Below are 16,846 nucleotides of genomic sequence, written 5' to 3'. Positions count from 1 at the left end.
ACCTCAGCCGCCCCGGCGGCAGACCTTGGCTGAATAAATTTCCTCCCCGGCCGAGAGCATTTATCATGTTGCCATTTTTGCGGCGCAAATTGACACACGCCGTCGGTCGCGATCTCTGCGCGCCCGCAAAGTGATTTCCATTGATTCATACCGTGCGTGAGCTGTGTGTTGTGCAAATTGAGACGTTTTTTCTACCAAAAATAAAAAAAAAAAGATGCTGAAGGCAGGGGACGGAGGAATAAAAAATACTCTCCGAAGGTTAATGGAGTGTGGAAATATGACCGTTGTGGATTATGAGTTTTTTAAGAGGGACGAGGATGATTCATTCTGCCCTTTTCTTTTTTTTCTGATTTCTAGTGATGAATTCTTCGGAGTAATTTAAGAGTTTCAAAAGATTGAACTTTTTTATTTAAACTAAATATAAATATGTTTAATTAAGCAAATTAATTCAAAATTTAATAGACAAATTTAGGAAAAGAGAATTTTATGTCAATGTTTCATAAAAAATTTATTTTCTTCAGATGATCCTAACAAATAAAGGGATTATATATATTAATATGATATCTTTCCATTAGATTTAAGTTTTGATTTTGTAATTTATCTAACTTTATTTAAATAACGAAAATTAATAAGTATTATTGATAAAGAGAAAACTTCCCGCACGACCCAGATGTACAAACAGTTGCATAGATACGGGCATTAAAATTCTTTTACACCCATTCCACGAAAAGAATTTATTTTTGTATGATAAAAAAATGTCTCTCTTTAAACTAAAATTAAATTGAAAAACACCACCAACAATCAACTTCTGGTAAAATCCATAGCTTGCCTCAAAAATTAAAATAATGAGAACCTGATTTTTAATTAATAATTTTACAATTTCACCTTTTAAATATAAAAATTGTAAAATATTATATTCGAATTTGGTTAGAGCAACTTGGAGGAAAAGTTCTTTCTCGCATTAAATAAGCGAGTGGAAAAGCCTATTATGTCATGAAAGACGCAAATTTCACGGGCGAGCAAACCCTTTTTCCGGCAGGGCGCCAACAATGGCCCAACAATGCGCGCGTCCACGTGACGTCACCCAATTATTTCGGCCTCGTCGTCGCAGCGAAAACCGAAAGGCGAGCAACCCACCTCGCCGCCCCCGAGAGCAGCAGTGAGCCACCCCCGGCCACCCCCTCGTGCATATTCAAGAGATATCGAGTCGAGATTTGCAATTCAGATGAGCGCAAGAGAGGGTGCTGGGCTGGGTGGCGCGCGCTGTGGCTCTCTCGCCGAGGGTGCTCTCTCTTTCTCTTGAGCAGTTTTGATGCATTGCAGCGCTCTCGTCGCTCTTTATATTTAGCAGATGGCAAGCAAGACTGGCTGCCGCTTCCTCAGAGACAACAAACCCACCCTGCGGTGCTCGCTCGCTCCTTATTAAAGCACCGCAGACATATTTGCACCATCATGATACGCCAGATAAGTGGCGGTGTTTTGTTTGTCACCTGCCTTTCGCCATCGTCAACTTGCAACCCCTTCGTCTCGAAAAACACACGCTCCGCCGCACTTTGTTGACGGTGAATTTTCCGTGCTTCGCCTTTCGTGTTTGAATTTTGAAATAATAATGGCTCGGGGAATTTATCATTCTGTGTTTAAAACTACAGTATTTTGATCAAATTTTGATTCAATTTGCAAGCTTATAAAGTCAGCATGCATTTTACCAAAATAGGTGCTTTGTATTTTGAAACCGTAAAAATTTAAAATTGTTCATTAAACAAAGTTCCCTAAGGTTTGATGAGGAATTATTATTATAATTTTTGTAAAGAATATTTCACTTTAAGTAAAGAAGGACATAAATGATAAGCAAACAAATATGAGATTTGTAAAATTTACTCATAAAATATGTTGTTTTTAAATTTAAAAAATATCCTTATTTTTTGACAATAGTAGCAACAAAATTCATTACAAATAGATGAAAACATATCTTTAATTGTCCTTACTTAAGACAAATTGACTTTGCAGTGAGGTTGCTTGAAAATTAATGATGTTGCAAATTATAAATAAAAGTAAAATACATAAATAATATTACATTTTTTCACATCTTCACACACAAAAATTACAGTATATAAAACCGCACATAAACAACGTTTAAGTCCTTTGTTCAGCCAAAATTTGCACTAAAAAAATTGCGTTAGAGTGTAGAGGACTTTTATTCTATATAATCTATAGATTCATTCAAAGGACTTTCAAAGCCTCACCTAGCTCGGGCTGTTGTGTCGAATTGATAATATTTTGTCCACAAAAAATTAAAAATTAAAAATGAGATAACAGAATAACCAGAATTGATCTCATCTTAACAATTTTTATAAAAATGTAGTACACAAAAGTGTAAAAATTAAGGTATTTTAAAACAAAAGTATCTGTGAAACCCTTTAAATAATTAATTTCCGCCATAGAAATTTATTCTGTTGCTTAAGTGATATTACAAAATTTCTCATTGTATACTTTATTTTTTTTTGCAAATTCATACTTGATTGGATTAAATTTTTATGTTTTTATCTCAAATCATGCAAAATAATTTCAACAAAAATTTTTTATGAGAGATTTTCAAGAGACCTCATTTAATGTACATTGGCTTAACCAACAGCCCAATAAAGGACACGAGAGAGATGCATTTATGCTATTTCGACTGTGATGCATTTCGCACATTGAGCCAAAGTGCAATTTGCAGCACAAATGCATCGCACCCTTTGAGTGTCTGGTGGTTCGACTGCTCAAACAGCAGCCCCCCTGTATGATATATTGTCAGTCCTATTTGAATTCGTCAGAAGTCGGCTTGCATTGCAGTATTGAAAGTCGCCGCGCTGTTTGATGTGCAACAGTATAGACGGCACGGCACACACACGCCAAATATTTGGCCTGGCAAGCCGAGCGGAAATCCACGGCTCGAAAATCCAGCACAAAATAATACGAAACGTCGAAGCGGCTCACTTTTCACTTTATTAAAGTGCTGGGGGTTTGCAGTGCACAGACGTCGCAAATAATGTAAATAAACGCCGAGTTTAACTTTGTTATTAAACTTTTGCCGAATACATTTGGATAATGCATGCAGATTGATTGGTCGGTTGCGCTCTCGCCGGCAGAATGGAATTGAATGCTTTCCTGCCTCGTGCCTTTTTCCGACGATTTTCCGCTTCGCCGACTCACACGGCATTTGCGTATATTGATTTTTCTTCCTGTCATCGGGAGTGTTTGTGATAAATACTCAAAAAAGCAGTCTGCTGCCAAAGCGAGAAATTGACTTGGCCAAGCCAACAAATACGATTGAAAATTTCTTTGGATAATTTTTAGCAAAAATATAAAACGTTCAGCAGATTCAATTTGTTTAAAAAATATTCATTCATTAAATTAAAAGTACAAGAATTAAATTAGAATCAATGTAGCAATCCCAGGTATTCTCCTATTTGTTTTCATTATATTGAGGTTTTAGAATCAATAGAATATAAAGTGCAAAATTAATGAATTTAAAATAGAGCCTCAAAATGTACAAAAAATTATATTAAAATCGTTTTTAGTCTCAAATAATAAATCACACAGAGCTCGGTTATCTAGAATGAATTTTAGAATAAAATTGAAACAATTTAAAAATTTACTTTTTTACCATTCTTTAATTGCATTGAATTTCAGCTTTTCTTTGTCAATCTATTGAAACGCAACACGCACGTTCTCACTCACTAGGGGTGGGATTTTGGTTTGGTAAAAGCATATAAATATAATTCCCTTCCACGCACGGCAACTTTGATTCACGTCAGTATGTGTTTTCTCTGTTTTGGTTGCGAGACGCACTCGAAAAGTAAAAGCGCGAGGTGTTTGTTTTGAAACAAGTTGGATGAGCAAAAGGGCGCACCCCTTTGCTTCCGATCCCCCTTTACGGGCTGCAACAATATTTGGGTAAAAGCGGCATTGAAAATCCGAGCCGCTTCATCATATATTCACCCTTGGCTCTCTCACTCGCCAATCCTCAACATCTGCACTCAATCACCGTGGAAATTTATCGCATTTCTACCTGCTGATGCTGCTGATCTCCTCTCTGGCTTTGGATGGATCTCTGAAAAGATTATTTCTTTTCAAAAAGAATGAGCAATTGAAATTTATTTTCCCAACTGAGATTTATTTTGGAAAAATATTAGAACAGAAATTCATTATACGCTTTAAATTATTAAACATTTAAAGTGTTAAAATTTTTTTTTATTGAAAATGACAAAAATAATTTTGTAAATTTCTTCTTTATTTTGTGCACCCAGAAAACATAAAAGCAAAGAAATATATTTTTTTTATTTATATTTATTAAACTAAATTTATTTTTATTTATCAATATTTATTTTTAATACAATTTTAATTTAATTAAGTAGGTTAGCTGATATTACAAGTTTTTAGAAACAATTATATCATTTATTTATTATTTAATTATGCTCTCTGATAATATATCAAAATTTCATGCGGACATATAATGCTAATCAAAAAGAAGCTGCTGTTTCAGTTAATACAGTATCATTATTAGTAGTTAATAAAATTTATACACAATTTATTAAATATCATATTGTGGCGTGCCAAATTTTACCCACAAGAAAATCTAACCACAAACTCTCTTGCATTTCAATCCAGCGTTCAAGTTCGGCCGATTTAGCAAACAATGTATTTCTCCGGGAGAATTATTATTTGAGCACGGTAATAAATCTAGCGAACGTTCTCTCTGCCTTGAATGTGATGAAGCTCGCGTCAAATTTTCCGGTGAGTGCCTGAGTAATTGCAATAAGGGTTGCACCTTGAGGTCACGTCTTGGAGAACAGCGATGATTGGTGCACAGCGGCGCCCAATAAGTGGAGCAGGAGGTGTGAACCGCTCGCACCCCTTGGCCGCGGGCAAGCATGCGCCTCGGCCAGCCACCCTCGCACCTCTGACCTCGTGCCACCGAAATTATCCCGTGGAAAACGACGCCACACATTCAACACGCCTAAAATTTCGCCTTGAAACTTAATTTAAATAATAATAATAAACAACTATTCCTGTAAATTTCAAATCTGATGACAATGCAAAAATTCCAAAGTCAAACTGAAATTAATTAATGTGTTAATCTTAAACTAGAAAGATATTTTAGATATTAAATTGTCATCACTAATTTCAATAGAAAAATATTGCAATTTTAATTTTTCAACGCACAATAAACTTCATTTTCTGATAAGAAGGATTTAATTTAAGATAATAATATTGAATTCATTTCTTTTTTTATCTCTACAAATGGTCCAACAAAGATATTCAGTTAGAAATTAATTCTTCAATTGAAATTAATTGCTGACAAGTTAAACTCTTCTGTTTGCAGCAGCCGGAATTAGTTTAGGGTTTTTAAAAATAAACTCTCTTGGTAACTAATTTTGGAATAATATAAAATTTTAAATTTTTCCAAGCTCAACTTATTTTATCTCTTTTAGGGTTTTCTGCTTTCTCTGTTTTCCTTGTATTGATCTAGTTCTAGGAAAACTCCTTTTGCGAAATTGTGCAATTCCAGTGCGGCAAAACGCAAGCTTTGCCCGGACGACGAACGTTGGTTCTGGCGTCACGTGACTTGGCTTGAGCACCACCCTGCCGCCGGTGCATCTGGAGCAAAGATGCTGGGGCGGAGCTTCGTTGGCGAAGTCACGATCCCGGAAAGTCCGCGCTGGGTGTGGCGAATTTTTTCGCACACATCCCTTTTTCGCAGCGGGTCTTCTTTTTCCGCCAAAAGAGGAAAGTGCAGCTCGCGAATTTAATTAAATTATTTCGGGAGAAAAAGCTTAATTTAGATGTAAATAAATAATGCCAGAGAGAAGTGTAATTAAAACCGCCCGCCTAAAATGCATCAGGACGTGTGTGTGTTGGTTTTTTTCGCTGAAATGTTGCTTCTCGTTTTTCTTTCCTCGGCGCTAATGGAAGCGCCTCTCAAAAAATTAAAGCGACGCGCTCTTAAAATAAAAAGCTTTTCATAAGCCGATATGCATTCATTATGCCTCTTGTAACGCACTCGCCCGCCGCCCTCCCTTGCTTACAACGGCGTTCCGACCCGGCTGAAGTAATTAGAGGATTTTTGCATAAAAAAAGGGATTAGGGGTGCCATATCAGTAAAGAAGGCAACCGTAAACATGAAAAAGAGGAAACATGTAGAACTAAAAATACCAAGCCAAAATTGATCGGCAACTTTCACATCGATCAGTAAAATACACTTAAAGAAAAAGAGAAAAAAAATAGTAAAATTTTATTTTAAATCAAAAATATTGTTGTAAATTGAAAAATAATTGGTATATTATTATATTTTATGTTATTTTATTGTCTTAATACAAATATATTTATTATTTTCAATTATTCATTTTTATTTTTATTTTATTTGAAATTTAGAATTTTTGTAATGTAACGCAAAATATATTTAACTCTTTACGTAATAAAAATTTAAAAATAAATTAGAGTACGTTCTTGCTAGAATGTGCCATTAATTAATTATAATTAAATCTAAATACTGCAAGGAACGTGACTGCATTTAAAAAAGATTTTTGTATAAGCCATTTATTCTATTTTTAATTGTAAAGATGTAAAATTAAGAAATTCCCTTAGTTTGAAAATAATATTGTTGACAATATGTGGACAAGATGATTTCTGTCCATGAGTATTTGTTCATGAATCAAAGTGACTTCTTGGATGAAAATCCTTGGATAGAATTCAACTCGTCCAGAACGGCTTCTTGTCAAGACAATACATACATGGACTGCATATTGCATTTAAAACCGTATGTTTGATAACAAGCAAGGAAAATAACTCAAACCTAATTAAAAAAAGGCTGTTTGTACAAACAACTGTTATTATTGTCAAACAATAAAATTAGCGAATTATTAAACATCGCCAATAAAGGCATAAACACCCATTTTATTTATAATATTTACAAAGATCCAATAATTGTAATTTCCACGATTTAAATTAATTAAATTAAGGGAAAACCATTATAAAACCAAAAAAATAAAATTTAATACTAACATTCCAAAGGGGAGAAAACTACATTTGGCTGACAATTCAGTTCTGCTCATCCCCAGCAAGGGAAAATATTATTGTTTAGCGTGGGCAAAAAAAAAACGAGTGGGCGATTTTATTTTTTGTCAGTGCTCATCGGGGCCGAATAATAAATTATTGATGAAGAATCATTGGGGTGTAATGGCAGTGTGGTCAGCACAAGTTTGTTTTATGGTTCACGTAATGTTTGGATAAAATATTTGATGGCAGGGGAGCCGCTCTGTGTGCGCGCATATTATTTTATTTTGATCCACAACAAGTCGTGATCGTTGACGCGCGCGTTTTGCAGCATTAGCCATAAATTAATCAGCCACCGGCTCATTACAATTACCCAGCGAGTTTTATATTTCATTCGTTCAACTGCAGTCACCGAGGACCCATTCGAGCGCTCGCTTTTTCGCCGATTAATTAATTACATATTGCCTGGGTGTTTTAATTTCGGCCCGAGGCTTATCGCGATCGTTTGCATTCGTTTCATTTTTGCGCCCCAAAGGTGTGCTCACGCCGCTTTTACGAGCTCCTGCAGTGGAATTAATAAATTGTCACTGCAGCACCAAATGACGCGAAATGGGCCAAATTCCTGCATGAATATTTATGGCTCTGGTCTATTTCAAAATAAATATTCCTATGGGATTTAGCTACACCAAAATTAGCAAGTAATTCACAATGTCTCATTAAATTATGAGTAGGCTTGCATGCTATAGTTTGCAACGTTTGCTCAGAGTAATTGAGAAAATTGATTTTTTATTAACAATTTTCATTTTTTGCACTTTTTTTGACGTCGTTAATTAGCAAGACGTTGATAGGAAAAAATTTTATTCAATGAATCTTAAGCAGGACACGATTGGATGATGAATATATATTATAACTACAAGACAGTTCCGAAAACGATAGTTGCCTCTTAACAGATTTAATATTTCACAAATTATAGAAGGGGGTTCACAATTTATTATTTTTATTTTTTATTATAATACTTGGAATTGCTGCCATTTGACACATTTTTTGTTTACATAAGTTAGCAAACGGGAATTAAATTGCCTTTAAAACCTTCAAAACTTACAAAAATATTTATTTAGCGCTAATTATAAAAATATTATAAGCTAATTGCCAAAAATATTTTTTTAAATAGCAATTAATTATAATTTGTTTAAAAATAAAGAAATTTTTCACAGATTCTCAATTTAAAATTTCCATTTCAACACAAGTATGAAGTGCCTCATCCCATAGCTCACCCAAACCGAATTTGGAAGAATTTGTCATTCAACATAGTCGCGATAACTGGCGTGTCTCTTTTTTCAAATTACTTTTCGCTTAGTATGGATTGTGTGTGCGCGCCAGGTAGGATTTATTTATATTTTCCGGCGCCTCTTCATGAGCGTTGCTACAAGCATGAAAAGTGGACGGGTGTAGATAGAATAGAGCGAAATAAGCGCCTCTGTGCGTCTCGGCAAAGAGGATTGCTCGGGACACTTCATGAATTATTAAAGTGGGCTTCAAAAACGTGATGGACCGCATTTATTTCACATGTGTGTGGTTGGCAGAGTTGCGAGCGAGCAAGAGAGAGAGAGAGAGATGCAGCTGCTTTGATCCAAGAAGAAGAAGAAGAACCCAAGCGAATCTACAAATAAATGAGGAAATTTATACAACATTATGGCCGCACCGCCCCAGGACTCGACAGCCTCTCCTGCTCTCCTGCTTGTGGGAAGAAAAACAGATTGGAGGTAGAAACCGCCAGAACGATTTTATCTCCAGGGTCCAAGTGGGAAAGGAATATTACTCGCATTTTCCCAGCCAATCAATAAATTACGTAATTTTACAAACAAAAAGAATTGCTTGTGAAGTCAATTATCAAATTTTAATTGTTAATTTTTAATTTTTCACTTTCGCTTTAAACTAGGAACAGGAAAATTTACTTACAAATTGACGAGCCTTGATTTGCCCAGACCTTTTTGAAAATTTACATTTATGCCAACGTTTTATTAAAAATGTTACTATTTTGTTAGGCTTTTTCAATTATAAACCATTTCCACCAAAAATGAGTATAAAAAGTGGTCTCTTTTTTAAATAGCTACGTAATAAAACTTTAATCAAACTGGAATTAAACTGATAAATTAACATATTTTTAAGGAATTACATCACAGGCAATTCGGTGTAAATTTTTCTGTTAGGAAGCAAGAGTTTTTAATTTTCTTACTTAGAAATTCAATTCAGATTAATAAAATATGAAATAATCACCTTTCAGTTATTTATCTACGTGATTGTAATTATGGGGTAAATCTTTTCATTAATTACTTGTCACCAAAATATTTCTAAAAATTGAACTTTTAAAAGAAGTACCAGCAATTTTTAATTGGTTACAAACATTCTAAATCTCACTTTCTGTAGATATTCATTTCTCACATTTTTTACAAATTTTCTTTGACAACATTGTGTCTTTAAAATAAAATTTTCTTTAACATCTTTTTGTCGCAAAACATATAAATCAAGACGAACAAATTTTTTTTTATAAATTTTATAACTTTTAATTTATTTCTTACAATAATCATGTATATGAGCTATGAGAATTTGTGTGCAAATATTTAACTTATCTCATCATAAAGCAATCAAAATTTTACACCATAAAAAATTATGTGTAAATCTCTCTCGCTCAAAATAAAACCGGGCAAACACTTTTTTGCGTCATCTCGCATGTACGTATGAAAATATTTTTACAGAAAATAAATGGTCTGCGCTTCCTGTCGGAGACAATGGAGAATCCTCTCGTGCGAAATCAGTGAATTTCGCTGTCTCAAAACAACGATTGCATCTTTTTGCCTCCACTGGTCTCGCTTCTTCCTTCCGAGACTCATCCATTTGGTTCGGATGTCAGAGTGGAGCGAGAACCCTCATAAACAACAATAAAAGGCGCGCAGTGATAAAGCAAAACGCTAAAATAATGAATGACCGCCGCAAATGTCATGACGGTTGCTGAGCAAATAAATAAATGGTGTGCGCCTTATCACTTGATGAATTGACCCTCGCTCTGCTTTGCCGCCGCTAGCGAGAGAGTGAAAAATCGACTTGGCCATTATCAGCGGTTTCTCGCCGAGCTACCGGATGAAAACAAGCAGATAGTAGAAGACACAAAACACAAAATTGAAGGGAAAATTCTGAGGCGTAATTAATTATTTCAGCTGTTTGTTTTAGATTCCATGATCAAGTCTGAATTTTAAATTATATTACATTACCTTATCTTTACATGAAAAATGGAATAATGAAATAAACTACTTTAGTAAAGTATGAGCATCAATCTAGTTTAAATTTAAAAAAAGGTTAAAAACTAATTTAACAAAAAAAAATGCTAATAAAAAAAATAAAGCAACAACAAACTTATCCTCGAGAGCAAACTTTCTTCACTCGGAATAATGCAATTTAATTATCCATTTTACATCACTTTTTACTTAGATTTATAAATTTTATAGCTATATTTGTATGCTAATATACTGAAGTACCATAAAGAAGTTTTATCTTAATTTAAATACTCAACCCAAAGTTTTTTGTGAATTTTTATTAAATTGAATTGTTATGATAATTCAAAAAATTATAACCAGGTGTATCGCAACAAAGATTATGAAGTTTAAAACACCTATTGTGCTCGGAAAACACTAACAATTATCAGAATAGATAAGATATTAATTTTTTTGTGATAAGCAAGTATGAGTAGCTACTTCGCAGTGAGATTTGTAGACTTCCAAAAATTCATATATGTTATTTGCTGAATCAACGACGCTGAAAGTGCAGATAAAAATGAGAAAGCAATGCGTCATTTTTCAATCAAGTAATTAAACAAATGTTTAGATCTCTTTTATTCTTTTGATATAATGATTGAAAAAGTTTCAATCAATTTCCACTCAAAAATTATCATCTTTCTTTGCATTAAATGATTTTATCATATCTGCATTTCAAACTTGCAATAAAAATGAAAATAGTATGTATACTAATTTTCTTAAGTGTCCCATGTATCAATACAAAAATGTTTATTGAAAGAAAAACAGTGTAGGATGAGAAACCTTGAATTCTTTAAAAAAAAATTCATCACCACAACTAGCAACGATTTTTCTAAAATTAAAAAAAAAATGAAATATGCTAAAATATATGATTTTTACCCCCACCTCAAATATAAAAGGGAAAAAATTGTAAACTTCATTAAATGTTGACTAAAGAAAACTATAGAAAACTAAAGCCATTCAACTGCCGACTTCTCTTTCTGTTTTCAGGTGCAGAGGCGCTGCGTTTTTCCGAGGCCAAAAGGTGAACTGTGGCAGATAAGCCCGGCGCTGATCTGCTCTGGGCTGAGAGAAGAAAAGAGGAAAGAAGCGAGCAGCATGTGTACACAGCGAGTCGTGTCTGAGGTGATTAGAATTGCTAATGGCCGCGTGCAATAATACCGAGAGCGAGGCTGCTGTTCTCAATATGGAGCGAGCCGGCGACTGTATCAGCAAAGAAGAAGCTCCTCTCTTCGTTTTTTCCAAGGGGCAAAAGCAATAACACCGAAGTAAGAGAAGAGAGAGTCGAATCTGGCTGCAGCATTTTCTCATAAAGAAAGCAGCTGCCGAGAGATAGAAAGAAAAAGCCTCCTGAATTCTGAAATGAGATGGAACTCGAACATCTGTTTTCCGCCAGACAAGATTAAAAACGGGTCTCTCTTATTGTTTTCACCGAGAGAGAGAAAAAAATTCGGCAGGCCTCAATCAAATTCTGACCCTCTTTTATTAATTTTATTTTTTGCCAGCATTCGCATGAAAAATTCATGCAGTCCGCAGAATTTTTTTCTTTCGATTCATTCAGAAATTCTCTTTCCTTGTGTGGAAGAGAGTGGGGTTAACAAGTGTGTAATTAATTATCATTCGGCACGGATTGGCCGTCCTGATTGGAATACAAAGGTCTCGAGCATTTGATATTCTCGAGCCACCGGAATAAATTTGCTACTAATCACCTGCGAGCAGAAGGATGTGTTTATTTGCGCCTCTTTAAATTTATATGAGCGCAGACCGGCCTGTCAAACGCGCTCAGTGCGAAAGTTGAATTAATTTGAATGGGTCTCCGGAGAGCGGAATTCATAAATATGTAATTGCAGCGTGCTCTCGCTCGCACTTGTAGCTCTTATACGTTCAAACGCAGCTCATTATATTGACTAAAGGTCGTGTTTGTTTTGCTTAATATGGAAAACGAACAAACAGCCAGATCAAGACTGCAAAATAGAATCAAATAAAAATTACATAGCTGCAGTACTTTGGCAATGAAAATTTTAAAATTTTTAATTTTAATTATTTATTTTATTCCCCAATAAAGATGTAATAATAAAAACAGAAAGTTTTGGAAATATGAAACTAGACTAAACCGAAAAAATAAGGGTCTTGTTTACAAGTAATACAATAATTCATACATCTATTGAGTTTACATAATATCATGTTTGTCAAGATAGTTTGATAATATATGAAAATTCCAAATTATGCTAAAATTAAGTTTCTAAACTTTTTTTTTTTTATATCTATTACAAATATTTGCGATATTTAGTAGACAAGTAATAAAAATAAGAACAAATCACATAATTGTAGGTTAAAGAAAAACACCAATATTGAAGCCGAATATATACAAAACTGACTTCTTTTGTGAAAAAAGCCTAAACACAGACCAAATCGGACCTAATTTAAAAATAAAAACATTAAACTTAGTTTTTTTAAATTTGAAAATTAATGGGTTTTTTTTGTTAAGCTCATAAATCAATGGATATTTTAATTCTACTCTTTGAATATTCTCTTTAAATTAAATAAGTTTTGTTTCACTTATAACAATTGAAATTGTTGCTTAATAAAATAATAGCAAAATCTGTAAATAACCGATGATAAAGGGCGAGTTTAATCTCATCGGATATTTCTGCAAAGGAATACTGAGCAACTAAAAACACAAACACTCGTAGGAATATAGAATTCCAGTCCGGTGATTCCCAGCAAGGCGCCCTCGGCTAATATTTTTATTTAGTTTCACGCTCGGATTCACAGCTCTGTTTGTGTTTGTTCTGTCCAATTGCCCCTCAAGATGTTTATACGCACGTTCGCAGGTGATGCTTTTCTCTCCGAAAAAAAATCCTTAACGCTTCTGTGCCGAAAAAGCGGAGAAACAAAAGCAAGAGAAAATCTCGCTTGAGGCGAAATTATTTCCAGTGGAATGAGCGATGATTTATTTGCTAAATAAATTCTTTAAACTAAAAAGAGATGCAAAATAAAAAATAACACTTTGTTTTTTTTATGTAATTTATTAACATTAAAATTTTAAAAAAAGGAAGTTTTTATGCATAATTTTTTGAGCATTGCACACTTTTACTTGCAATTTCAAACAGATTTTCTGCATTATTCTTTGCCTCACGCTTTGCGTTTGTTGTAAAAGAAAGGGAAGGAAAAATTTGCGAGTCAATTTAAGGGTTGTTAGGCCGCGGGGGAGGGGAGTTTGTTCATTAAAAAAGAAAAGTTGGAGGAAAAGAGGAAAGTTGCCGCTTAATGAACAAGTGGGGTGAATAAAAAAGTCGAGCGTCGTCGTGACGAGTGGAAAGGAAGAGAAGGAAAAGAAAAGCAGCGGGGAAACTTCATTTGTTGAAAAGTCTTTCATTAGATTTAGTGTTTGTCAAGTCAAATCTCTCTTGTTTTATTTACTTCTTTATCTCGGTCGGTGCGGGATTTGGATTGTCTTCTCTTTTCCTTATTTCACCACTGCGCGCTACTCTTGCCATGTGAGCTTCGCGGCACCAGCATCAGATAAAACCAAACGGACACAAAAACGCTTGCTCTATAAATGAAAGTAATAAAAAAAAACGTTATCTTGTTATCTATTATTGTAGGATTTGTTGCAGGGAAAGCTGAAGAAAATTTAAGTAGCACTTTCTCAATTTGTTTTAATATTAAATTTATACAATTTCCCACACAATTTTTGGTAATAAAAAATTATATTTTTAAAACATTGAAGTTTAGGTAAATAATTAGAATAGAGAAAAAGAACAGATTTTTAATTTTCTACAAAGTTAATTTTAGCATGAATCTCTGCGAAGTGAGTCTTTCCGAGTCAAAATATTAGAAACTTTTAAAAAATGTCTAGTTTTTTAATGAAAAATCCTGTTTTTTTTAGATATTGGGTCTAGGGTCTAATTTCAGTGAAAAAATCTAATGAAGCCAAATAAGAGCTGTTATAAATTTTGAATTCAATTGAGAATAATGAAAAATTGTAAATATTATTTTCTTTTTATTCATTAAAATCTTAAGAAAAATTTCCAATTCATACTTTTTGGAGGTAAATATTGAATTGAGATGTTGGAAAAAATTTTAAAACTAATTTTTATTTCTTTTGAAATTATATTAAATTTTGTTTAACTTTTCTCATCCTTTTTGTTCAGAAAACGATCTTTCTTGAAACTTTTTATTTAAATATTGAGCTTAATTTAAGTATTTTTTATAATATGTTTATTATAGAACCTGCAATTTCAATGGTTCATTAATATAATTAAATGAAAAATTTGAAATTTTCTCTAACTATAAATTTTGATCCAACTATCTCTCAGTGGGGGAAGGGCTGAAATGAACAAAGTTCAAAACGTGCAGAGGGAAGTTCGGCGTTCGCTTATTGTGTGCTAAAGAGCGGTGCAATACTCGTGCGAGTAAGACGTGTGTGCGAATGAATATTCATGAGCGATGTGTGTCCGTAACCCCTGCGCCTACCGAACCGGCCGGTCCCGGGTTAATTATGCACAATCCTCGCCATTGACAACACTTTGCTTCATCTCTGGCTGAAAGCCTTTGTTTTATTTTGATTCTGCTGCACTTCCACTTTCCAGGCTTCGCCGGACAAGCAAAGAGGATTTTGTGTCAATATTTGGACCTAAATAAAACCGGACCCTGCCGAACTTTAGTTCCAACGGGCGTTGGGAGGGAATTTTATAGATGCTAGGTTAAACTTTGGGGTCTAATATAATAGAAGTTTCATTGTTCTGATAAAATTTTAGTAAAATTTGCAGAATTTTATGCTAATCTGTTTGAATGTTGTAAATTTTGAAATTTATTTTTAAAAAAAATTAATGTGGAACAAAACGATCAACAATTTTATTAGAATTAGCAAAAATCTTTACTGCAAATTTTGGTCATGTGAAGTTTGATATTTTTTGGTACAACTGTTAATTAAAATAATTATACTGCAATATCTTGTAAATAAAATTTAGAACAATTTGATGGAACTTATATTTTAATAATTTCTTAAGATTAAAAAATATGTATTGAAATTTTGGATATAAATGTTTTATAGTATTAGATTTGCATAATGATCTAGGAAAGTATTACACCCTCACGGAATTCCTTCTAGGATAACTACGTCTAATTAGAGATTATATTAATAAAATAGTTAAGTTTTGCACTATCAGCCTTTGAGGTTAAAAAAATTTTAATGTATAATTAGTGAATAAATTATGAAGTACTTAGAGATTCGCTGCATTCAAAAAAGGATAATTGAAATAAATTGAATAAATACTGTTATATTTATAAAATTAAATATTTCCTTTTAAATTATAATTCTTAAAAATGTTGATTTAATCTTTAGAATAAACATGGTTTTAAATTTTAAAAATCAGGTAACTTTTTTAAATCTTTTTATTTAAACAAAAATCGAAATACTTGAAGACAAATAAATATTATTTTGCGATTCATTGTCAGTTTTTGATGGTTTGTTTGGAAATTTGTCAAATTAAACGGAAGGCAGCAGTACGAGGTGCCGGGACGTTTGCCAAAAGCAGACACACACGAGATGACTTTTGGCTCTGACAAGCAAAGTGAAATAAAAAAATTACACAAGAGAAAAATGTAAACACAACCCCTGGCCGGCCGAAAACGCAGTAACTCTGCTCGCTTGAGGGAGTTTCATGTGTAATGCATGAGCCAAACACAATACAGCCGGCCATTTATCTTAAACAACGACCAAACACCACACACGCGCTCTCGTAAAATTTTTTTATATTCTCCTTTCCGTAGCCGCCGCGCCGCTATTTCTCTAAATTTAATTCAGCGAAACGATAACAAAACCCCCGCCGGCCGACGCTTATTATTTTGGCCACTGGCCTCTCTCCGGAGGAAATAAAAACGGAAAAATTGCGCTCGCCGATAAAAGAGTGGCTGCTCTCTCTCTCTATCTCTGCGAAATGATCTCCAGCTCTCCGCTCCTCTCCAGGGACAGTTCGCACACGCAGTAATAACCAGTAATAACTGGCCAGGGTCATCCATAATGCATTTCCGAAATAACAATCTTCCCAGCAGCTCGACTTTCCGACGCATTTTCCCTTTTCCCATCAGGTTGGAAACTTTCCACTTTTCTTCTGTGTTGTTTTAATAACATTTTCTTTACGCCGATGTAAGGAAAAGGTGGAATTTGATACACAAAGGGAGAGCAGATAGGAAAAATTGCATCAAATTCAACAGACTGCAATTTGAAATTTTTTACAACCTTAAACGTGATATTAATTTTAAAACGTGTAGCTTATTTAGAGTCAAATTCCAACAGTCATAAATTTTTTACATAAGCCGCACAAATTAATTTTTTATAGCAATGCATTCATTTCTTATCTTAAAAAAGAATTATTCGGAATTATCCCCTGTATTTAACATGATTTTAACGATAAAAGTCTTAAAATGTCTTAAGATAAGGCAAATGAAAAATGATCATTTATAGCTTTCAGTCACAATTATAATTAATTTATAAT

At 33.7% G+C, this 16,846-nt stretch overlaps 1 long non-coding RNA gene across 1 annotated transcript in view; it reads left to right on the top strand.

Annotated features, from left to right (window-relative positions):
- Positions 1-13,393, top strand: part of LOC132193506 (uncharacterized) — a 54,170-nt gene extending 40,777 nt beyond the window's left edge. The window contains exon 3 of the long non-coding RNA XR_009441462.1: positions 11,334-13,393. This is a non-coding gene — a long non-coding RNA (uncharacterized LOC132193506). The remainder of the gene's footprint in view (positions 1-11,333) is intronic.
- Positions 13,394-16,846: the final 3,453 nt, after the last annotated feature.

Source organism: Neocloeon triangulifer, unplaced genomic scaffold (assembly GCF_031216515.1).
Source record: "Neocloeon triangulifer isolate White Clay Creek 2 clone unplaced genomic scaffold, ASM3121651v1 ptg000004l, whole genome shotgun sequence".
NCBI lineage: Eukaryota > Metazoa > Arthropoda > Insecta > Ephemeroptera > Baetidae > Neocloeon > Neocloeon triangulifer.
Note: the sequence above shows the minus strand (reverse complement) of the source record. Positions and strands in the feature narration are given on the sequence as shown.